General features: G+C 40.6%; 1 pseudogene; it reads left to right on the top strand.

The window, feature by feature from the left end:
• LOC109372846 (zinc finger MYND domain-containing protein 11-like) overlaps positions 1-25,999 on the top strand; it is a 114,133-nt pseudogene that overhangs the window by 79,587 nt on the left and 8,547 nt on the right.

The following is a 25,999-nucleotide window of genomic DNA, read 5'->3' as shown; positions in this document are numbered from 1 at the left end:
CATTAGGGCATTAACCAACATAAGAGAAAATGAGCAGCGTAGACAAGTTTGGAGGATCAGGACTCCCATTGACAATGGCCTTGATTACAACACATGTGGGTTAAACCGTTGTTCATTTGGTTGCCACATCTAGGAATGAAAGTTGAGAATTAATTCATCACTCTTAACATAGGTATTTTTTGACAAAGACTAAGAGTGATATTTATGAAGAACGAGTTCTAAATTAAGAGAACTTATAACATCTTCCTGTTTATGTTAAAATGGTATTGGCTGTACAAAAAAAGAATGTAACTAAAAAAATGTTGAAGAAAACCTGTATACCTGCAGTTATATTCTTTTATTTCCAGAAATAGTCCCAATAAGAAAATGAGCCTCCTTCCTTTTTTGTTTTTTATGGCAAGGTCCTTTGGAGAATGTGATTAAACCTTTAGTTTCACATTTTCAATTTATTTTTTCAAATTCAACAGACCGTGAAAAATTGACAACCTATCACAACATGGACATTCTGATTAATGGTTATTTTTAATAAAGCATCCAATACCATGGATGAGAAGATAAGAATAGTGAGCATCACCATTTATTACTATTTTCTCTGTTCCCACATTGTGCTAATTAAGTACTTACTATATTTTTAAAAAAGATGAACAAAACAAAGGTTTGTTTATTTGAAATAGTAAACTATAGCTGTTTCTTGGGGTGTTCAGTTCACTGAAGAAATTATTTCATAGATTATATTTTTTAAAATGAAAGATAATGTTAGAACTGGGTTTGGCTTTGGACTTCATTTTGGACTGGTTTTGCTATTAGATCACCTTATGATATTTTGAATATTAATACTATTTCAGAAATAATTTAAAATTAAAAGAAGCAAATACCTAGATATTTTTCCTCTTGTTTTAACACAGTAAATGTCTAAAATTGTTTATAATGCCTAACTTCTGATGAACTTTAGTTTCAATTTAGTTCTTCATCATTGCAGATATTGACAAATTATGTCATATGAAATTATTTTGTATTTTTTGTAGGACTGGGAAACAGAAAATCATGACTGGAATTGCTTTGAATGCCATTTGCCTGGAAAGGTGTTGATATGTGACCTGTGTTTTTGTGTGTATAATGCCAAGTGTTTGTCTGATGAGTACAAGCTTAGAGACAGCAGTAGTCACTGACAGTGCCCAGTTTGCAGGGTAAGTACCTATATGAGCTTGAATGTGCTGGTCAGAGGGTTGGACTTCATTAACACTAGCTGCACAAAGATAACGCAGATGGCTGTGCCAGGTTGATGGATAAAGTACTGGAGGGTGGAGGTTGTGTACAGAAATGATGATAAATGAACATAGAGCACTCATGGATGGGTGTCACAGAACATAACACATCTAGGGTATGGGTTTTAGAAAGTTGTAATCACGTAAAAGTATACTCTCTTCCCCTCACTTTACACTTGCCTCTGGCTGTGTGACCGCTTTAATGGATAGCTTTTGCGAATCAAGAAACCCTCTCCCACACCAAGGTCTGTTCAATGTGTCATCTGTGCTAACTCAGAAAACAGCAAAAGGCACATTGGTGGAGACGTTCTGTATCTACTTCCCATTTATATTCATGTGATGTTGCCTTTATTTTTTATCATATCATGAGTTAGTTTCTTTCTTGTATATATTTATTTGGAGGGTGGAGAGATGGGACAATTGTATATAAATAATTTTTATTTAAAGCAAAATGAAATAGGCTCATAGGTAGAATAGGTACTTTGCACCATTATTTTCATTTGTGTTATTTCCCCACTGAAAAGTGTACATCACTGTGCTTGTTGGTTGCAGAATGTGGTGTGTGTGTGCGTATACAAACAGTGTGCCATACCTGAGTACTACATCATATGACATTGATAGTGATTAGCAAGGAATTATTTGACTGAAACCTCTATTATTTTGTACTTATAAATTAATAAGATACTTATTTGAAACCTCATAAATTACCCAGATTATTCATGAGTTCAATTTTTGAATATGCTGTGTAATACTAAAGTAATTTAAATATTTGTTTATTCTTCCAAAAAATGTTTTGACTTCATAATTTTTCTCCTTTTTGATATCAGCCAAACATTTTCTCCTGTAGGATGAACAAAATACAGCATACATTCTAATCTTCCTTTAGTACCTGTGGTTTTGTATTACCTGTGTGTACACCATCCTATCAGCACACTGTACATATTCCACAAGCAGACGGCAGACAGTTGAGATAACATTAAAAAAAGAAAGTATAATGATGGCTTAAAATAAAATGCTGAGTGCTAGATGAGTGATGATAAATCCCAAGGTCTGAACTTGTTGGAATCAGACCTCAAGTTGTAGGCCTCTTTGAGCTCTGCAAGCATATATGTGTCAAGGAATTGTTAAAAGTGATGGTGTGGGAACTGCGTTGCTATTCATATTCTCGTGGATTTGGGTTTGCATTGTAAAAGCAAGTGTGTATCTCCTGTTTCTGGTATGAGTTGACACTAGAGGGAGTAAAGAATTAATGAGATCTTAAGAACTAAAAGCATTCAGGTAGTAAAAATATGAAAGGTGGGTGGAGGTCACTCATCAAATAGTATGGACTCAGGAACTTAGGAAATACAATTCTGAACATACCTGTGTCTTTATAGCCATAACTTTTTAATATTTAATATTTAGTCTTTATTTTCATAATAAAGAATTTAAACAAAAACACTGGGATTTTTGAGGATGGGTTAAACTTTATTGTAGGTGTCCATATTCCTTACATGAAGAATGGAAATTGAACAAGTATACTTCTAACAGAAATATGTAATTCTTCTTCCATTGGCATTTACCATCAAATTGTCAGGTTTTACTTTCTGTATGTGTTTACTCTTTACTGATTAGATGTGTTTGTTTTTAATTTCAGATGTTTTATTGGCTCAGAGAAACATGATAGCCAAAGTGGAACTCAGCTTACCTGTCTTTGTTTTTCTTTTCTTCCCTCTGGTTTTCTTTGTCTTTCTCAGTTTAAATATTCTCACATTGTGACAAAATTAGGTTTACTGAAATGGTCCTATGAATCAATAAAACATCATTACTCATTTGTTCCATAGACTGTGAACTATTTGGTTAGGCTCAAACGGCTTAGGTCTGGGTTGGGGATGGTGAGTTTTATCTTGAGCTTTAAAACATCCAAAGAAATAGGTTTTTTTCTATGTTACATTATTCTACCATTTTAATTTTTATGTTCAAGAAAAAGATCAGTGCTAACACTTTCATTCCTGTGACAAGAGGTAATAATAACCTTGAAATATGAATGGAATGTTGAATATCTTTAAGTTTAAGTTTTTGGTTGATTAATTTTTTTAATGAAGCGTCAAAATTTCAAGTAAAGCCATTTTTATAATCCAACATGAGAGTGACTGACCCGATTAAATATTTGTGAACTAAGAGAACTGACAGACTGAAACTTAAGAACTGTTATTCCAAACCAGAATAATGATCTCTATTTTTCTTTCTCATTAACACTTGAAAAGAATATAGATTACTTAGATATACTAATGAGGAATTTTGAATATAAGATGTCCAGAGCCAGATGTCAGTGCAGGTATATCTAATGGCATATGGAAGCTGGCCATCTAAAATTGAAGATTAAAGTATTTCAAATATCTTAGAGCCATCAGAACACTGTTTCACTTTTACATAATCTTTGTCCCTTACAGCATTGAAAAAGTCACTGAGAATGGCAATTTTAATTAAAAATAAGTTTAAAATAATTTTAATAAAAGTAAGTGTGAGGATTCATTAAAAAATGTCACTGAGAATAGGGTATGTGTCATCCAGTCAGCTAGAGCAGCTTTATCTCAACTGTCTGACTGCTTCTTAAATATAGTAAGAGGGCAATGATAGGAATTTTTCTCCATTTAAAATAATTTTATCAAGGGCCGGCCGAGTGGCGCGATGGTTAAGAACTCGCTTGGGACGCCAGAGGGCCCCGGTTCGGATCCCACATGTGAGGGCCAGTGACACTGCCCTCTACAGCTAAGATGCTGAACAACAGCTCAACCTGGAGCTGGGCTGCCATGAGTCGCCGGCGACGGCGTGGGCTGCAGTCCCTGTGGCAGTGGATTGCCATGGGCTACCGTGTGTGGCCAGCAGCCAGCGTGAGCGGCCAGCAGCCAGCGTGAGCGGCCAGCAGCCGCAGTGAGCGGCCGTCCAGAAGCCGGCGACTGATCTGCCTCGCCAGAGAAGAGCACAATGATGGTGCCAACTTGGGCCAGTGAAGCAACATCCTCCACAACTAGATTGAAGAACAAAAACGACAGCAACTTGTCTGTTCCCCTTTCCCCAATTCCCCAGCACTGTTCCCATCCCCCCAATTCCCCAATAAAAATCTTAAAAAAAAATAAATAAAATAAAATAAAATAATTTTATCAATTTTCATAGTAAGTCTCAAGAATCTCATAACCCCAAGGCTATTTCTTTGGAATGTTTGCCTTTCCAAAAATAGTTAAACTATTACTTTACAAACACAGTAGATTGTTATTGAAAAGTAGCCTTTTGAAGAAAATTTGAGTAATGTTCTGTTTCACACTCTTGTTACTGAGAACTCTCATTAGTAAAAAAAAAATAATAAAATAAGGGATTTAAAAAATTTTAAAGTTTGCTGTTAAAAATTCACATAATTTAGAGAAAGGTAAAACACAAATATAAAGTTCCTAGAGATGCATTTTCGTACAGCAGGCGAACGTTTTCAGGCCACTCCTGCTCTCTCCCATTTGTATCTGCGTCTATGTCACTTTGTGTACTTACTGAATGGAGCCAGTTTGCTTGCATTCAGCAGTGTCCGGTCTTTTTTCTTGGTATCACATGATATGCTGCAATTTGTTCAGCCAGTTCCCCACTGCTGCATATCACTTGTTCCCGCTGTCCTGTCTGATCAGTAACATTGCATCAACACTTAGCTGTCAGAGGGGACGTTCGTGTTGCTTTGTCCACAGTCATGCCACACTCTCCAGTCTGAATAGCAGTCTTCTCGTTTTACTTTATTTCTGCATGAAATGCAAGTTATGTTTTGTTTTATTTGGATGTATTTGAATTTTATATTCCAGAAGTAGCCATGAATTTTCCTGGAAAATTAAGAGAAAACCTTACATTTTTAGTGAATATTGCTTTTGAGATTTTATTTGCTTAAGGGATATATCTTTAAAACAGTATCGTTAATTGTTTAGAAAGAGACAAATACATTTACATATATCCGTGTAATTCTGTTTGATCACCTTCATAAGATAGATTCATTGAAATGGAATTCTTAAACTTAAAGGATAGACACATTTACATTTGTGATAAAAATGACTAAATTGTCCTGTAGAAGATTATACCCGTTTACGTCAACATGAGTATAGAGTATTTTCCAATTTTTTGTTAACTAATTTGATAGGGTACAAATGGATGTCTTATTTTAATTTTGTTTGATTTTCATATATATATTTTCAAATTACAAAGTCATTTTATCCTTTGGTGCTATAGTTACAGAGGGCAGGCCTGGGTATGTCCACAAACCAATGTGCCTGTGTGTATGTGTGGGTACGTGCTCACATGTGTATGCTTGATGCATGGCTGGCATGTGTACATACATGGGTGCATGTGTGCAAGCATGTGTGTGGAGGGTAGGGGCACGTGTGCATGTGTGTTGTGTGAGCAAACGTGTGTGTGCGTGTATTGCACACTTGCTGGCCTCCAGCCCTGTGGGAACATCATGACACTTTGAGTGATGACAGATTGAAATGTTTGCACTACACGGGCAAGGTAATGTGTTATAAGAAGCATAGGACCACCCCACGGCTGGCACTGTGTTGCCCTTGAGAGCAGTGCTTTCTGGAATGGGAATGTTCTCTCTGTGCTCTCCAGGAGGAGCCACTGGCCACGTGTGTCTGTTGAGCACTTGAATATGGCTTGTCAGACCCAGGAGCTGGGTTTCGATTGGGCACATGTGGCTCATGGCTACCCAGTATGAGACAGTTCAGTTTTAGAACTGCATGTTCTAAATACACATAGTACTCTGAGATAAGCTTTTTGGGACAGAATGTCAGCGTCATGACTGGCCTGGGATTTTCTTCTTCTCATCAAGCTATTGTTATGACCTGGAAGAATTCTAAAGGAAGCAGATGGGATAGCAGAGCCTGCATCATGGCTGTAAGACAGTACAGTGGAATATAGCAGGTAGTGCACAGATTAGTGGCTATCACATCTGACAGTGCTGAATTTGCTCTCATGGTACCTCATCACATGTCAGAAAGTTACCTTTGGGGGAGGAAAACTATGGCTAAAGTAAATAGTTGGCACTTTCCAGCTTAATTTTGAGATGTAATTTGAAAGTGGGCTCCTATTTCTCCCTTCCTCATGTAACATGTTCATGTTTCTTACATAAATGAATTTTGTTTTCCTAAGTTGGAGGAGCTATAGATCCATATTACTGCTTCTTGTAAGTTCAGATAAGTGAAAATTTTATATGTGGACTAAAATATGTCATTAGGGGGCAGAATTTAGTGCTCTGAATCGTGTATTGTGTACCTTTACTGTAAGCACATAGAGAGTGCTAGAATGGGAAGACCACAGTTACCTACTTTTGTCCCCTTTTCCATGTGTGGGCTTCTGAGATAGAATATTGTTCCTCTGAAACCCAGACAAAAAATTTTATCTTAAGCTTTTATAATTGTTTTATATTAATATAAGACTTTTAATATGATTCTCTTTTTTTTTTAAGATTTTATTGGGGAATTGGGGAAGGGGACCAGTCAAGTTGTTGTTCTTCAATCTTTATTGTGGAGGGCGCTAGTCACCACCATCTGGCTTCCCGTTGGCAACTCGTGGCTTCTAATCACAAGGTGCTGCGTTCAATCTTAGTTGTGGGTGGGTGTAGCCATCATCTCATGCAAGAGTCAATCCAGCAGCCTTGTTGTTAAGAGCGCACACTCTATCCACTGAGCCATCCAGGCAGCAGCTCAGCTCAAGGTGCCAAGTTCAGTCTTAGTTGCAGGTGGGCATACCACACCATTGAACAGGCAATCTTGTTACACCAGCTGAGCCATCCTGCCACTAGTTGGCAGCTCAGCGACAGCTCAGCTTGGTTGCAGCATCACTGGCCCATGTGGGAATCGAACTAGTGGCCCTGTTGCTCAGAGCTCACACTCTTTTTTTTCCAAAGATTTTATTGGCGAATTGGGAAAGGAGAACAGACAAGTTGCCTGCCTTTTGTTCTTCAGTCTACTTGTGGAGGATGTCACTTCACTGGCCCACATTGGTATTATTATTGTGCTCTTCCCAGGTGAGGCAGATTGGTCACCGGCCACTGGATGGCCGGCCACTCCTGGTGGCTCTTGGCAGCTCACACCAGCTGCCGGCTGCTCACAGTAGCTTACAGCAGCCCACTGCAGCTCCACTGCAGCTCTACTGCAGCCTATGCCATCGCCGGTGACTCATGGCAGCCCAGCTCCAGGTCGAGCTGTTGTTCACCATCTTAGCTGTAGAGGACGAAGCATCACTGTTCCTCATATGGGATTCGAACCGGGGCCCTGCTGCTCAGAACTGGTGTCCCAAGCCAGCTCTTAACCAACACACCACTCGGCTAGCCCCAGAACTCACGCTCTTAAGCCAACTCTTAACCAACTGAGCCACTAGGCCAGCCCTTAATGTTATGATTCTTTATGACCCAACTTTGGTTCACTTTACATCCCATTTATGATATACTTGTGATTTTATATGAAAGGACCAGTTTAAGTCATGAAGAAAGGTATTCAAGGTAATGGATAGGGGATGTATTATTCCATTGTATCTTTAAAAACTAGAAAATACTCATTCTTCTACATGTTTCAGATGGCATTTTTTCTGTTTAAAGCTCACAAATTTTTAAATTGTGTTAATATACAAATTGTGTGGTGAGTCAACATAGCCCATTAATAAAATACAGAAACACAAGAAAGTGTAGATAGGAAATGAATTTTTGCGGGAGAATTTTATTAATAATTTAAAAAGTACATTGGTTCTTCATGGAATCTCTCCCAGCTTGGTAGCCCCTGAGGCTCTAAGCCCTGTTCTTGATCATCAGGTATCTGCAGAGATCTGAGGAAAAGCGCCCCTTAGTGGTCCTTCCAGCTGATTGGAACTATTCCTAAAATTTTCTACTACTGCAGCTTCTCTCTAAAACGTTTGGAATGAAGATATATATTTTACAGGAAACTTAATAGTTTAAAAATAGATACACAGTGGCTGGCCGAGTGGCTCAGTTGGTTAAGAGTTGGCTTAAGAGCACGAGCTCTGAGCAACAGGGCCACCAGTTCAATTCCCACATGGGCCAGTGACGCTGCACCCCAGCTGAGCTATTGCTGAGCTGCCAACAGGTGGCAGGATGGCTCAGCTGGTGTAACAACAAGATTGCCTGTTCGATGGTGTGGTATGCCCACCAGCAACTAAGACTGAATTTGGCACCTTGAGCTGAGCTGCCGCCCAGATGGCTCAGTGGATAGAGTGTGTGCTCTTAACAACAAGGCTGTTGGTTCGATTCCCACATGGGATGGTGGCTACACCCACCTGCAGCTAAGGTTGAACACAGCACCTTGTGCTTAGAAGCCACAAGCTGCCAATGGGAAGCCAGATGGCGACTGGTACCCTCCACAATGAAGAATGAAGAACAACAACTTCGCTGGTCTCCTTCCCCAGTTCCCCAATACTGTCCCCTTCTCCCCCAATTCCCCAATAAAATCTTTTAAATAAATAAATAAATAAAAATAGATATACAGAAAGAAGTCTGTAGAAAGCATTTCAAATTAACTTTTAAAGTGGATGTTTAGCCCCCGATACTATATATTTTTTTCGCATGGGTTATATACTCATTCAGCAGATACTGAAAATGAAAGAATTTAACTTAACAACTAAAACAAAACCAAGACTAAGTTACCATTAGGCCTCCTAGAGTTTATCAAGTGGCGTGTTAAGTGGCTTGTCAGTGTTGACTTAGATCTGGGTGAGTTATATTTTGAGTCATGTGATGTGCACTTAGACTTTTGGCTGTTTAGAGATGATGAAAGCTCTTTCTTGAAATTGGCAACAGAATGTTAATTCTGAATCTATTTTTCATTCTTTTGGGTATGTAGGTAGTACAATTCTTATTTTTAATTCCAGAAGTCAAGAGAGTGCTCATTTAATGTTCAGAATAAAATGGGGCAAAATGCTAAATGAAAATGTTTGAACATAAATTTCTTATTGTGTATCTACTAAGACACTGCAACTATTCTTGCTTTCTGGTCAGTATTCTCTTGTTGATGGGGGAATTTATTAATATTTTCATCCTGAAAATAAGTACTTTTACTGTCATGATACATATTAATGAATTGGGAATGGAGATTTGATTTTTAAATATAATAGAAATAGAAGCCCTGTTTTTTTTTTGTGTGTGTGTGTGGGGGGGTTTCTTTGGTCTGTTTTTTTAAACTGGTTGATAATCATAGTATTAAGCTATGAATGAACATCAAATATTTTTACAATTTTTAAAGCCAGACGGGTCATATCATTTTTATACTAACAAAGTAGAAAATTAATTTTAAAAAGTTCTTTGTCTGAATCAAGTACTTTAGAAAGCAGTTTTACTATTCATCACAGGCTTGACTAGGGGGAAAAATAATGGGGACATTGATAAAGCCAGAGGATTTTAAAATTAGAACTGTAAAGTCTCAACTGTTGCTACCTAGACTATTTATGAAGCTGCCTGGACCCAAGCAAGAAAGAAAAAAAATGCACATGTTTACCACATTGCAGTCTGTGATGAATTTCACAGTGTTATGGTCAGAAAAGTTTGGGTATGCGTGTGAAATGTTTTGGGGGTGGTGTATTTTGTCTTTGTGATATATGTGCTCAGTGGCATGTTTAGGATCTTAATTGAATTTTATCTTTGATTTTTTTTTAATAAAGATTTTTATTGGGGGAATTGGAACAGTGCTGGGGAATTGGGGGAAGGGGAACAGACAAGTTTGCTGTCTTTTTGTTCTTCAGTCTAGTTGTGGAGGACGCTGCTTCACTGGCCCAAGTTGGCACCATCATTGCACTCTTCCCGGGCGAGGCAGATCAGTCGCCGGCTTCTGGACGGCCGCTCACTGCGGCTGCTGGCCGCTCACGCTGGCTGCTGACTACACACGGTAGCCCATGGCAACCCACTGCCACAGGGGCTGCAGCCTACGCCATCGCCGGCGACTCAGGGCAGCCCAGCTCCAGGTTGAGCTGTTGTTCAGCATCTTAGCTGTGGAGGGCAGTGTCACTGGCCCTCATATGTGGGATCCGAACCGGGGCCCTCTGGCGTCCTAAGCCAGTTCTTAACCATCGCGCCACTCGGCCGGCCCTTATCTTTGATTTTTAACTCAAAGGGATTAAGGAGACAATAGTTGGGCTGGTTACCACTTAATCTAGATTGGGGATTGGCACACTGTGGCTCTTTGGGTATGTTCTGTCTCAAAAGTTTGCCGACCCCTGGAAGAGCCAGTCCTGTTCCTCACAACAATTTAAAAATCATTCAAGAGCCATTAATATATTTTTATATGATCACCATTGTGTGAATAATATCCTTTAAAAATTTTTATAAATGAAAACATGATAATTTTGTTTTATTTTCATTTTCAATTTTACTTCAGAAGCTCACGAACTGCAGTTTGCTGACCCCTGGTGGCTCTTCTGTCTCAAAAGTTTGCCGACCCCTGATAGATAAATGGAAAGCTCATTCAGTGTTTGAAGTGTTGATGGACTGCTAGTAAAGTGCCCAGTTTTTTTTTCACTGTCTGCAGATGCAGAGGTGGCGGGGAACGTGTGTGCAGGAGGTCAGGAGGTCAGGAGCATTTCCACTGGCAGGTGGTCAGCCTCAGTGAGCAGAGAGCTCATGACCTGAAAACAGACACACGAACTTATTTTCAGAAGAAAATGGAAAGGCTTACCCCACTGAGGAGTGCATCTGCCTCTGCCTTTTGAATTGTGTTCTTTCTTTAAAGGTTGGTGTTGTGTAGAAGGAGGGAACACATGGTTTCTAAACCTGGTTCCATGATGTTTCTCCGAACGTTCCTTTCCTATTCTCAAGTCTCTAGAACATGCCACAAAGAAGCCTAAAGTTACCCTAAAAGTACATTCAGTATTGAATGATGTCATTCTTGACATGTGTAATTATACCCTTCTGTCTGTAGCAATTTTTTGTGACTATGTGGATGTAGTGAATTTAGAAATACTGCATATTTTTACAATACCAGACAGTTTTATGGCCTGTAGAATTAATTTGGAATAATTTAGCAGCAGCTAAGTCGCCCAAGACTGGCTGCTACCGAGCTGGCCCTATCATCTGAACTTAGCCAAAGCTTGCTGACCTCAGAGAGCAAAGAGTTGTTTTATGGAAATGAATCAGCCGAGCTGGAGCAGGGTCAGCACTGTCTGCACATCTGGAGCAGGTCTGGGGCACCGCGCATCAGAGTCAGCGATCATGCAGGACCTGGTTTCCATGGGTCAAGCTGGTGGCCTTGTGTTCCCAGCATGCTTCAAGGGTCCATCTCAAGATACATTTAGTAGTTTGAGTTACCCTCCGACTTCCAACTTTTAGCTGTGAGTAAAAAGGCATATTTGTGACAGCTTAAGGAAAGTTTTAAAACTTAAATCTGTTGCTAGGAACTCATGTGCAAATCAGTGTTGCTGGATTGGTTGTGGAGACTTAGGGGGCTAGGAGAGTCCACATGGTAACTGGTGCACCCATGTGCAGAAGTGAAGAAGGCTTGTTTGCCAGCATTAACGCTGGCAGTAGGTGTGCGTTCTAACCTTCTGGTCTTGGAGAGTTAATTCAGTGTGTCGGTGCTGGGGCGAAAAAAGACTGAACGTATATATTTACAAAATTATCCTAGAAAATGATTGTCATTGATGGGTTCCCAGTGGTATGGGAGAAGAAATGACAGGACTTTGGGCTACTTTCGCCAGACCAACTCTACTGTTAAAGTCTCAGATATTGGGGTTTCTTGTGAATACTTTGTTTTCTTTGTAGTCAGTCATTATACGTAGTTGTAGAGGGTATCATAGAGCCTCTGATTTCAGTAACAACATAGACAATCTATGTGCAGATAAAATTTACTATGATTCTTTTCTGTTCTGTGGTTCTGCATGGTTATAGAGGAGAGCTTGGAGCTCCTGATCCACCAACAATATCGGTATTTCTATGCAGATGAGTGTTTCTCCAGTAGCATAGGGGGCCACCTGTACTAGAATCCCCTGGTGTGCTGCTTTAGAACACAGCTTGGCAGAAGCTCCAGAATCTGCTTTCCAGCAGGTACCCAGGTGAAGGTGAGCTCACTAATGTTTAAATGAGACTTTGGTGATTAGAGGTCAACAGCAATATGTAGGTGTCCTCTGGCAGTGAAATGGTTCACACACCAGAAGTAAACAGAATGGTTTAGAGTGGCCAGAATGTGCTAGCCCACCTTGGGTGTGATTAACTGGTTCACGTTTCGAAAGGGTCTTCTATTATCGAGTTCAACTACATAGATTATTTTTTTTAGTAGGCGTTGGAGCTGTTATCAGTTTCATTCACCTAGTATTTACTGTGTGCAAGATAGCATACAGGGCCCTGGCAGAAGAACCTTGAACTAGACCTATGAGTTCTGCTTGCCAGAACTAAAGAGTCTAGTCAAGGGTTAGCAACCTGCAGCCTGCCACCTGTTTGAGTCCTGCTCACGAGCTAAGAATGGGTGCTACATTTTTAAATGGTTGGAAAAAAATAAATAATAATAATATTTTATGAAAATTACAAGAAATTATAGTGTCAGTATCCACAAGTTTTGTTAGCACACAGCCACACTCATGGGGTGTCTGCATTACTTCCAACTGCTTCCTCTCCACAATGGCAGCAGAATGCCCAGGACAGACACCACCGAGTCCTCCAAGCCTTAAACATTTACTCTCTGGCCCTCCCTCCACAGGAAAGATTTGCAACTCTGATGAGCCTGCTGCCAGAGAACATTCTAGATATTGGAAACCCCAGAAAGTACAAAGCCCTTGTTTTTGTCACAGGTTAGAGGGCTTGGATTTGAACTCTCATGAGACGATACCATGATTTCTGCTTTCACACTCCTTGTTTTCTTCTGGGTATTTGCTGTACTGAAATACTTGCATAAGTTCACTGTGTTAAAATACAGCTTTACAACTGAAAAACAGGATCTCCAGGGAACACTGACATTTCCAGATCATTTAACCCTGAATGTCTGTGGGCACTGCAGTCAGTCATCGGCAGGGGATCTAAAGGTGCTTGTATCTTCTTCCTTCCAGACACACCGGAAGGCACTGAATGTGGCACTTTATTCATGGGTTGTCCCTGGCATCTGCTGAGATTCTCCTGATTTGCTTTGAACCAGCCGTTATTGGTAACTGGCTTAAGCATCTCATACTCAGGAAGATGCTTGAGGTTTTTTGTTGTTTTTTCTGCAAAGTAAATGGAAGCAGCCCCTCAGTTAGGGCAGCACCCCCAAGAGAATCTCCCTTTAGTTGGTGTCTTCTGCATATTTGTAGCCAACACAGCTGCTGCCAAGTGATTGTTAGTTTAAAATGGTTGCAGATACTTTGGTCACGGAATGGGAAGTTCGTTGAAAATTTGCAGACATTGACCCAAATCACTACTGTTGGCTGCCAGGTGATGGGAACAGTTACCAGGACCCACTGGGCTTGGCTAGGGTGTTCTGAGCTGTACAGGTAGACAGTAGCTGCCATTCTTCAAAGCTTGAGGAAGGGCTGGGTCTGAAATCATCTGCAGACATCATACCGCATCATGTTATGTTTTCTGTACATCTGTATATTCCAAAGACAGCAGTGTTCACCTTAGAAGCTAGCCCTGTGCTTTGGGTTAGTCAGAGTGGTTTTGTCTCCAGCCGTTTTAGGTGCCTAGGTGACTGTCCCAGAAGGCAGCTCAGAACGTTACCGAAGGCATCCCTGGAAGCCTTAGGTACAGTTCAAGGACTGGCCACAGTGCTGGTGACTTCCTTTGTGAATTCTCAGCCTCTAAATTATAACTGGACATTGTCAGCATAAAGCTCACACATTTAACAAAAGTGGAGGCACTTACAGTAAATGCGTTGTCCCTGCACATTGTCAAGAGAGGTTTTGCCTATGTTCAGGGTCCTCTGTCTCATCTCCTCCAGCTGCAAGCAGGCTCCCCCAGCCTCCCAGGCAGCAAGAGGCTAGACCAGAGCTGTGCCAGGACAGCCACGCACTCCCCACCCTGAGTGCTGTGCATTTCAGTTCTTGTCCTGCATCTGCAGTAGAGTCCTGTGTTTGTCACCAGCACAGATAATGGGCAGCACTAGAGAATAAAACTAAGCTAGGTAACAGAGGCTTTCAACTAAGTCATTTTCTTTGGCTGTGAAACTCCTTTTTAAAAAAAGGGGAAACAGTGTTGGGGAATCGGGTAAGGGGAACAGACAAGTTGCTGTCCTTTTGTTCTTCAGTCTAGTTGTGGAGGACATCGTTTCACTGGCCCAAGTTGGTGTGATCATTGTGCTCTTCCTGGGTGAGGCAGTCACTCAGTAGCCATTGGATGGCCGCTCAAGGCAGCTCACACCAGCTGCCAGTCAGCCCCACTGCAGCCTACTCTGTTGCTGGGGACTCATGGCAGCCCAGCTCCAGGTTGAGCTGTTTTTCACCATCTTACCTGTAGAGGGTGCAGCATCACTGGCCTTCATGTGGGATCTGAACTGGGGCCCTGCCACTCAGAGCTGGCATCCAAGCCAACTCTTAACCAACGCGCCACTCCGCTAGCCCGAAACTCCTTTTGATGTGTCCCTCCATGTAGCTCAAACCACTGACATTTCTAATACACTACTTGCAAAGAGTGAAGAAACAGTTAAAACATACTAGCATTTCTGTTTGTTTGAGCAAGTAGAAAAAACCCACCATCAAACAGGCAATCTTGTTGTTACACCAGCTGAGCCATCCTGCCACCTGTTGGCAGCTCAGCGACAGCTCAGCTTGGGTGCAGCATCACTGGCCCATGTGGGAATCGAACCGGCAGCCCTGTTGCTCAGAGCTCATGCTCTTAAGCCAAATCTTAACCAACTGAGCCACTTGGCTGGCTCTAAAAGGGAACTTTTAAAGGTTCCCACTTGACACTAGTCAGTACAGCAGCCAGGGTTCCAGTTGGAACCACTGCACGTGTCTGTATGAGGACACAGCCTCTTATAGGATTTTGGGCAGTGCTTCTGTCAGGAACACTGGATATTAGCACCACGAGTGCCGGGCCCCACCCCTGGCAGCACTGGCAGACTCGGGTGGCACCTCGACGTGCCACCTTCTTCTTTGCGGTCAAGTGGCCTTTGCAGGGGTTTGCACAAATCTTGAACATACCATTTGATAAATAGACAAATGCGCACACACCTGTGTACTCAAGCACCACAGAGGTAGAGAATGTGACCATTGAATCCCCCTTCCCCAGACAGTCATTGTTCTCATTACAGGTCTGGGGTGCCTGTTCTAGAACTTGATAAAAGTGGTGTTTTTTAAAGCCTTCCCTGGGCAGTTTTACTGCACAGAGTTGATCTATACTGGAGTAGGAGACCTGAGCCCAGGTAGCACTCTAGTAAGTGGGGTAGGAGACCCCCGGAGTAATATTTTGAAGATTTGGAGCTGTGACAGATGGGTGGGAGTGGCTCCCACTCCCATAGAGGTTGTCTGTCCCCATTTCCTTTTACATTTTGCTTGATGCAGTCCTTTCCAAGATCTTATCACCAGTTTTAATTCCATATAGAGGGAGAAAAGCTTGAGTAGCTTGGCTCTGAGCACAGTGCAAACACAGCATAGAAGCAGGTTAGTGCCCTGTGTTTACCACTTTAGTTCTGTCAGATTAAGGCTCTCTGCCTGACTCTGCATTTGCAATCTGCCAATAGAAAATAAACGTTGCTGCACATGGTTACACCAGTTGAGCAGTTTATTCCAAAATGTTTTCACAGATGACACCCAAGTGAAAACATTGAGATGTGACATCATATTACATGTACATCTCTGACTGGAAGCAGGCATTGAGAATGGATCTTTCTCTGTTAAAACAGGAACAATCTAATGTACAAGTTACCCAACTTAACAATGTAAAATGGGGCTTTCCTTACTGTCTCAAAGAGTTTCAGTATTTTGTTTCACAGAAAGAATGACCTAGTTAGTTAGGATGTTGCAGCTGTGGTGCTACTCCGACTCCAGCACAGCCTGGCTTTGCCGAGGCAGAAGCACTGAGTTGCGTTATTTTCTAAGGCTCTAAAAACAAAATGTTCCATTCTGACTGACAGTGAATTGCTCCATGGGTTGATGAAAACGTGTTCCCCCCCACACATGAAGTACACCGCCCTGGGGACAAGGGTGTGCTGTGGTAGGGACGCACCCATGGCAACCATCACCCCTCGGGTGACTGCAGATGAGATTTAGGGAACAGTAAGTTGTATTTCAGCCTACTTGAAGTGGTGGCTGTATATTTCCTCTGAACAGTGTGACCTATTAAAGGAACAGCCCCACAGATAGTGTTACATGACCTATGACCTGATGGAGATTGCTGTTGTGTGTGAATTTACACAATTTATGATTTAGTGATCAGATTGGTATTTGGGATCAGCAGTTTGCGCACTGTATCCACAATATTTGTCAAAGCCGAGCATGTAGTTAAAAGCACTCTTCTCTTTTTCAGGGAATGTAGGTTTCCCAAGAGGCGATAACAGAGCTGCTTCTTGGCCCACTTAGCTTTCCTCTCTTTATCTGACTGTTTATTTAGTATAGAAAGCAGCACATGAAAGCATGTCCATATTGCAAAGACATGTGTCCATAGTGTAAACAGCTGCCTGTGTTTCAGACTGAGTGCCCCCTCTGAACTGCTGTGCACTGGGGCGTGCGGAACGGCCGTTCTTGTCCAGGCCACTGTGTGCACGAGGCTCACCAGGGAGCTAGACACCAAGGAGAACTCACAAACCATATTAAAACCTTCCTCTCCCAAAGAGTATAAACCTGGGATCAGAAAACGTCATTGCCTTTTAAACTTTACATCTACATCCTTGGTCTTGTCCAAGTGCTACAACCACCTGACAAGTTAACGGATAGAGGGGTGAACAAGCAAATACAGAGGAAATTGCATCTCAGATGCCCAGAGGTGAAGCCCATCTGCATTTTAACAAGTTCTGCTGGCATCTTTGGGTGATACCAGGGTTGGGAGAGCTGCCCTATCCAGAAGTTGTGCACAGGTCTCACATAAAGCTGGGTAAGGAGGGACTTGACTGTGTCAGTGCAAGCGAGAAGTGGAGGTGGGGTCACCTTAGACATGAAGTCAAGGAAACTGTAGTTAAGAAAACGGTTCATTTTTATTCACGTTTCAGATATTTTAATATTGTGTGTGTATTATCAATTCACTTAAGGTCTAGCTAAGCATTCTCTGTTACATGAGAAATGTCTGTTTCTCCCTTCACTGTGTTGAGCATGTTAAGATGACTTCCTGTGTCTGTAGCTCTGCTGGGAGTAATAATCTAGTGGCCTGACACAGTTAAAGCATTCGTTCGGTAGTGGTCCAGACCTTAGTCCTGAGTGTGACCCACTTACTGCCGAGTATCTGCCATGGGGTCTTAACCTTGACTTGGCAAAGGAGAACATTTGTCCTTGTTTCCTAGCTGTCCAGAAAGGACATAAAAGGTAGAATACTAGTTTTTTTTTCTTTGTGTGAAGTTAGAATTACTGGGAGAAAATTGAAGAAGCTAATTAGCATTTAGGCCAGACTAATAGAAACTGGAGTTCTTACTGACCAGATCAGTAGCACTTTAAAGCAGATATATAGGCATGTACCACTATAATGTACCACACAGTCCCTAAGTGACACGGACTTCTTGGTAACCTTCTGTAAGGAAGAAGGATGTCATTTTGAAATTCACCATTCACTCTTGCCAATTTAAAATAACCCTAAAGGACTTCATCCATTGATTTGTATTATTATTATTATTATTATTATTGGTAAAATAAGTGATTCAACTTATGTCATTATTATGCCATCATTATTGTCATTATTTCTTTTCATTGGAAAATTGGTTTAAGTTTCAAAATATTAAGAAAATGAAAATGCCTTAATTCTCTAAGGTATTATATCAAGTACAACAATACTTTCCAATTCTTGTTACAGTAAGTGCTATTTTTGTTATGCAAATTTCAAAGATTTCTCTGTACCAAATATGTTGGAAACAGCGCATCTTTTAATGAAATCTTTGCACACAATCTGTCATATATGGGAGTCTCTTACATGCCTAGAGACTTAAATGACCAGATTTCACATCTGGCCTTTTTTCTTTTAACAGAGTGTCAAGAAGAAAAACGCAAACAAACAGGAGCTGGGCACATAGCTGAGGTTTATCATCAGCGGGTGAGTCCTGTGGGTGTTTGAGTCCCCGAAGACTCTGTAAAACTGTGACTGATGAGGACCCAGGAGGTTAAGGCAGTGTGAAGAATGGGGACCTGCTGTCACATTTTTTTTGTACAGTGAACAGTTTTATAAAAGGCTTTCATATTTTTTGTTTTGTCTTTGTTTTTGAATAGGCATTTGTTTCTTTAGCTGCATTAGATTAGAAACATTTACATTTAAAAAATTCATTTATCGGAATGAACATTTCTATGGATAATTAATGTTTAAAATGAACTGGGACTTGCCAGAGTAACTGTTCTTTCTATCAGAACCTCGAGGGTTGTCACATGAAACTACACAGGGCACATTCATTTTCTGTTCAGTTCTAAAGTACTTGTTTATATATTGATGTAGCCACTTTAAAACTGACATATCTAATGACCTTTCAGGTGATAGATCTTAATGAAAAGGGGAAGGACAGCAAACACCCGATGTACCTGAGGATGGTGCACTCAGCAGTCGACGTCCCCACCATCCAGGAGGTAAAGCTGCCTTCTGTGTGCCCCAGGCTCTCCTGTAGCTCCCCGGTGGCCAGGTGCCATTCAGTGCCCTACCTCCCTGAGGGCGCCTGGCCCATCTGTCAGTCACTAAAGCCAATGGACGTGGCCAGCACATGTGAGGGCTGTTGCTTTAGGTCTTGTGCTCTTGCTCTGGTGCACGGGCGTGTTGCCCTGTCAAAGGCCTGGCTTTAAGCAACTCATAGACCTTGATACTTGCTGGTTAAAGTGAATGTGTGGGGCCTGGGCAGTGTAACATCCGCTCACAATCCCTCAGGGGTGGAGTCTTGGGAAACAGTGAAGTGTTAATACTTAATTGCTAATTACAGTAAAACCCAATAAAACACTTAGCCATGTTTCCAGCTAGGGTTGTGAATTACTAATTCTGTACCTTATGTGCCATTTACAAATTTTAAAATCTTATGGTTGGCCATAATAGCTTATAGGGAGACCATACTGATGGTTTGCAATTATCTTACAAGTTTCCTAACCCCCTTATCAGCTGAGAAAGACTGAAGATGTATTATATCAATGGAAGAAAAGGGTAAATAAAAGTTCCCTTAAAGTGGTTGCACATCCTGGAATGAAAACAAGTAACTTTAATTTCACCTCCTTGCCACACATTTCCTAGCCTCAGGCATAGCCTCTTTTCCTAAACTCAAAGGCCTCTGAAGAATGGTGAACCCAGCTGCTCTTCCTACCCACCTCTGCTACTGCAGCCCCCTCTCCTTACACAGCACCTTTGCAGATGCCAAGTCTGAGCCCATTGGCTCCACAGAGAACACTAGATGGGTGGGTGGTGTCTTGGCAGATGCTGGTCATGAGCAGAAGCACCCCTGTTTTGTAGGGAAAATAGAGGGAGCTTACAGTCCAGACCAACATGCAAGCCATGAGGGTGTACACCTCACAAATCACAAAGGTGCTTTTAGATTGGAGGTGCAGTTATCATCAACTGGGTGTGTAGTGAGCCCCCTGGGGAGCTCTGGCCAATGCCAACGCCTGAGCATAGCCAAGCCCAGTAGGATCCAAAATCCAGGGGGAGCTCAGATAGCAGCATTTGTAGATAAGCCCTGGGACCCTAGGTGACAGATAGAAGGCATCTCCAGTTGGGAAACATAAAGGTGGGTTCTTAATTATTTTTCAGAGGCCTTACTCAGCATTTTAGCATTTAGAGGCCAAGATATTTTCAAACCTATTTCCTAAAAGTATCACCAGGATAAGATAATACCCCCTTGCCATACAGCTAGTTAACTTTGTCATCCCCCCCTTCTAAAAATGTTGCATTCCCCCCAAAAAAACCTCAAATGTCCTCCATGACCCTTCGCTTAGGCAGCTAAAGGCAAAGCTACAGAAATCCAATGATGGGAATTCTTGACGTGTAACACCCCAATGTAGGAGAAAACCTGGCACTGCCTCAGGACCTAGAGGAACCCCTGGCCTTTATTTTTTAGTTATTCATAAGTTAGTACCTAGTCCCAACTCAGAATTATACACATATCTTCTTCATAGTATGGCAAACCGCCACGGAGGACAACAGTTCTTTTTTGTTGTTGTTTTTCAATCTTTATTCTCCTGTGTTATAAAAATAGGCCCAAACTTTCACTACTTACAACACTTAGTAGCAGCTTTTACCATTGCTTCAGAGTGAGATGCACAGGCTGCCAAGTTCACTGTCATGAATCAGCACAGAGGACAGCGGTGGTGCAGCATACCAGATCTGCTGTGCTTCCCATTCTGTCGCGTCCCACCAGCATTGTACATGGAGCCGTGGGTGTCCCTTATGCTCAGTCCATCAGCACTGGTTCACAGGAAGATTCTGCTCTGACCCATGCTCTAACCATGTTAGCATAATGCAGGTAAATGTTTTCACTAGTGACTTTTTTGCCATTTTGTCTTTTGGCCTCTGCAGAAGGTAAATGAAGGGAAATACCGAAGTTACAAAGAGTTCAAAGCTGACGCTCAGCTGCTTCTCCACTACACTGTGATTTTCTATGGAGGTTGAATACTATTTGTTTTTTCTCTTGTGTGCATCTTTCTCCATACCATTTACATTTTATGTTGAAAATATCTTTTATAAAACATTACATTAAATTAATATCTTAAAGATCTATATGTAATAATGTTATGGTTTAACTCTTAAAAATATTTGGTAATGTAGTTATAGCCTATAAAATTGACTGTCCCAAAGCAAAACACTAGTACACTAAATTATGAAAATATTATTCTTTATAGTTTTATGTTTAAACTGATAAACTTAATTGAGAGTCTTCTTAAAAGCATTGTGGTTCATTCTGGTTGTTTCTCTATTAATATCCTATCATTTTATTTTGCTACCTAAATATATACATTTTTATTTTAAACAGTACACGTCCACTTTTGTCAAACTGAAAATTTAAATGACTATTAATTTTGATCGCCCTGTGTTTCCAGATTATAATAGATATCTGTCTTTAATTACAGCAGACAGCAAGCAAGCTGACATAGCAAGGATGCTATATAAAGACACCCGCTATGAGGTACTGTCCAGGCATTATAATTAAACTCTTTCTATATTCCACGTTAATTTATTTCAGAATTCTACCCATCTTATATACATTTTAATTTTGTCATTTCCTTTAAATATAATTTTATTTCCATGTTTGACATACATGGGAAATAATGCATATGGGGGGGGGGAAATTCTGGCAGATCCTGGGAGTTGTAGTTATTAAGTAACTTCTACAAAGACACTTTGTTTGCTCTACTGTAACTACCCTGAAGGGTATAAGTCTCATAATGCATTCTGGCACCTGGCAGACACTCAATCAGTGTTACCCTCTGTGAATGAAAGATTCAAATTTGAGTTCCTACTAGACTACACGGGCCAAAAAACAACCACATAACAAAGTGCATGTTTATACAATGAATGAAATACATATTTAGGAAAGGTGTTTTGTGTGTGGTCTTTTTATTTGAAACCTCCAACCTGTAACCATACTATATCTTTGCCAAAGGGTCTCAATCTATGTAAAAAGTTTTTTTCTTAAATTCATTTCAAATTTGACTTTCTTTTTATTCATTCAACAAATATTTAGTGAGTGTCTGCTATGTGCTGTGCAGTGTGTTAGGAGTGAAATGGTGATGAGGTACTGGCTGCCTGCTCATGGAGCTGTGTATTCTGAAGAGGGAAACTCAGAAACAGAAACTGACAAACTGTTTCTTTACAAGTTGTAAAAGAATGTTACAAAAGAAAACAAGGACTAAAATGGAGAACAAGGCGAAATAAGGGCTGCTGTTACTGGTAGTGGGCCTTCTGTGTGGGCAGATGAGGAAGGCCTTCCTGAGAAAACATTTTCAGGTGCTGACCTGTCACAGGCATCGTGAGGCTGGAAGGCAGAGAGTTCAGACATGCCAGGCCATGCAAGGAATTTGTCTTCTGTTCCCAGTGTACTCTGGGACCATGGGGAAGAGGTCCAGCATTATTTATTGAAAACTTAAAAATGTAAGCTTAGGAACAAAATTCAAGGCTATCTGTGTACATGAAAGAGAATATTAATTTACATGGACCCATTTCGTATAGTTTAATGCACATGTGTATTAATGCACATGGCTGCTTTTCTTTTTCAGCTAGATGAACTACAGCTTTGCAAAAATTGCTTCTATTTTTCAAATGCTCGTCCTGACAACTGGTTCTGCTACCCTTGTGTATGTGACATTTTGTGACTTTGGGTTTTACCTTTTAAGTGTATGATGCTCTAAGACAGTTTACTTCCAATTTGCTTAAAGATTATAATCCTTCCTAAATGTTTCTTTGTATTGTAGTACATATTATTTTAATGAGTATAAAACCTTAGACACAGGAAAACAACTTGGGATCCTAATCCATTTCTGACTTTAAAATGAGGAGCTTAGAATAAACATTGGGTCCCTTAATATTATAATGAAGTAGATTTTTGCCTTTCCTCTCATTCTTTCTCAAGAAATCTAAGGCTTTATATATGTTTCTGGCTGTGTAATTTCCCCTGAAATGACATGATTTCAGGAAGGGTGCTGACAAGAAGCCTGTAAGTGTTCTGGGGGACACAAAGGCACGGGGGTCAGAGGCTGCCTGAGAACAGCCAGTTTTCCAGAAGTTACTGTGCTTCTCAGTCATTTGAGAATTTCATTAAAATTTGGATCTCTACTGAGGTGGGTCCAAAGCAGGGCCTAGCCCCTCCTGGTTGTAACGAGCTCGTGACAGCCTGCTATGTGCCCCTGGCAACCACACAGCCCTAGGCATCAGGGACCGTCACAAGCTAGAGTGCTTCAGAAGGCTGCCAGCAGACTCTCCTGTCCATATTCCTACTGTAATGCAGATTGTAATCTTTGGGGTTTCTCTTGGAAGCAAAATGAATCAATCACAGAAAAAAAAGTTCTGTGTGCTTAGGAGTTAGAAAATAAATCTTCAACATGATGAATTACACTTGACCAAATAGTTCAGTATTAATGGTATACTTGTATTTAATACTTTAATATGACAAGGTAAAGCATTTTATTTCCAGATACCTAATCATGAGCTGGTTTGGGCTAAAATGAAAGGTTTTGGATTCTGGCCAGCCAAAGTCATGCAGAAAGAGCACAGTCAGGTTAACGTCTGCTTCTTTGGTCACCACCACCAAAGGTAACCACGTCCTCACAGGCAGCAGTCAGAACTGAGCCTGTGAGAAGCAGTATGAAGCTGTTTCTAAATGGAGGAAACAAATCAGCACATGACTTGACTAGGCAGCTAGTCAAGGATTTCTATAAATCAAATTTCTGGGTATATTTCAGATGTTGTTTACTAAACAGGACAGTTTCAGTCACTGACACTGTTGAGTCAGATGCTAGTTGACACTGGGACTGAATTTATAGTGGCTGTGCAGGGGAAGGGTTCTCAGGATGTGTCCATTTCATAGTGTTGTTGTGATATTATGGCTTTTTTCAAGGCTGTTAAAAAGCCATAGACAAAAATCACCAACTTGAGAGTAGAAGAGAGTGTCAGTCTCGTGATTTAAGATTTTTTTTGAGTACCTCACGTGTGTATAATAAGAGTTACATGCATAGAACTACCAGATGTTTCCAGTCTAAATTTTTAAAGTTTCTGTTGCTGGGCAGATGTATACAGCAACGCTTAAAAATTTACATTTTTCATAATATAAAAACATATGTATCCCAAGGGTAAGAACTAGTTTTATTACTATAAAATTATTGTTGCATAATTAGTATTTCATACCAATGCTGACCTATACTATAAAATTATAGCTACCTCCTTCATTGTGATGTTAAGGCCTTGAAATTTACTGCACATTGAAAATTAGAAAGTCTAAATATTGTCCTAAATAATGTGTCACTAACAGCATTGACTCTAAAAATGTGAATTCAAGTTTTCTGAACTATCATAGGACTCAGAGATTAATGAGTCTAACTAATCAGGCCACAATAGGAAAAAGAATTCACATGTCATTTTGGGGGTTTTAAAGGGAAGAAGTGCCAGCAGTCAGCTATAGGAGCCAAGTCATACTGTGCAAGGATTTCAGTTTACAGCCTGTGAAGTGTCTCCTGTCTTGCCTGGGGGACAGCTGTCTTGTGCAGTCATTAGTGTAAGAGAAGCTACAGAACGAGGGGCTTCAGTCCTTTCTGTAGTGAACTTTTAGTTGATCTTCATTTAATTTAAACAGAGTTCATTTATAAGAAACCAGTGGATAGTGTAAATTTAAAAAAAAGTAGTTTTGTTCTTCCCTAGATGCACACTTAGCTGATACTGCTTTCATGGTAAGAAACATTAGTTAAGTGATGATACCATAATGCAGAACAAAGTGAGTGTCTAATTGTGTGCTAAGTAAGTGGTGATGTTTGAGTCCAGCTCAGTCCTTCACCCCTGCCTCGTTTCAGTCCCCTTGAAGCAGGCAGGCAGGGTTAGGGCGTGCTCAGCCAGATGGCTGGTTCGTAGGCGTGTGTCCTGGTGTCATCATTTTCTGCTCTAGTTTCAGACAAGTTATTTACTCTCCGAGCCTTGTTTCCTCACTTGTAGAATAGGGGCCTCAGTAGTACCTATCTCATAGGAGTTGTAAGATTTAAAGACATTGTTGTATATAAAGACCTAAGCTTGGTGCCTGCCATGTAGCGATAATTAATAGACGTTAGCATTGTATACAAATGTGCCAATAACAGAGGAAGAGTTTGATTCATTTTTTAAAATATCATTAAAACAGTTAGCTTAGAAGAAAACGAGAATTCAACAGTTATTTTTTTAAAACCATATTAACAGGTGAGGATAACCACAGAATTTTTTCTTTTTTTTCTCACTTTTCAAATAACTTAGTAGTATCTTCAACTATGAGTGATATTTTATTAACAATATGAGTTAATATACTGAATGACATAAATTATGCAGATATTTTAAAGAACATTTGAGCTAATCTACTTGGTCCTTAGAGTAAGCTTGTCATCTGAAGAATTAAAATTACATTCACAGAGGTTCCCATCCCCCCCACCCTTACCTTCCCCCCCCCCCAAACTTCTTATTTCTTAGAAAATTTAATCTAAAAAATTTTGGACAGATGGGTCTCTAAGGCCTTTATTTTAGAAAATAGAATCTACAGTTTTAACTATCAATCTAGTCTTTTTCCTTTGCTTTTTCTGGTTACAGTGTGACCAGTAAGATCTTTGAAGTGAAGGATTGATGAGGTTTGAAGTAAAGGATTGATGAGGATGCACCTTAAAATTTATACTTAATCATATTAGAATATTTGATGTATTGAAAAACTATACAAAAATTAAAACCATGAGGATGGGAGAAATGGATGGAGATAGTCTCAGAGATACAGAGGAAGAACTGAGGGTTGTTAGTTGGGAGGGGGTGGGGATGAAGGAGAGGGGAAGAGATGAGACAATACAAATTGGTAATTGCAATATGGCCTCAGGGATAGAAAAAGACAGTCCGAGGAATACAATCAATAATGTTGTAAGCATTTCTTAGGGGGCCAGATGGACCAATGTCCTTTTGGGGAGTCCACTTCATAGTTGATGTAGAGGCCTGACCACCGCATTGTATTTCT

This window comes from Hipposideros armiger, unplaced genomic scaffold (assembly GCF_001890085.2).
Source record: "Hipposideros armiger isolate ML-2016 unplaced genomic scaffold, ASM189008v1 scaffold_667, whole genome shotgun sequence".
In the NCBI taxonomy this organism is placed as follows: domain Eukaryota; kingdom Metazoa; phylum Chordata; class Mammalia; order Chiroptera; family Hipposideridae; genus Hipposideros; species Hipposideros armiger.
This window is presented reverse-complemented; position numbering and strand designations above follow the sequence as displayed.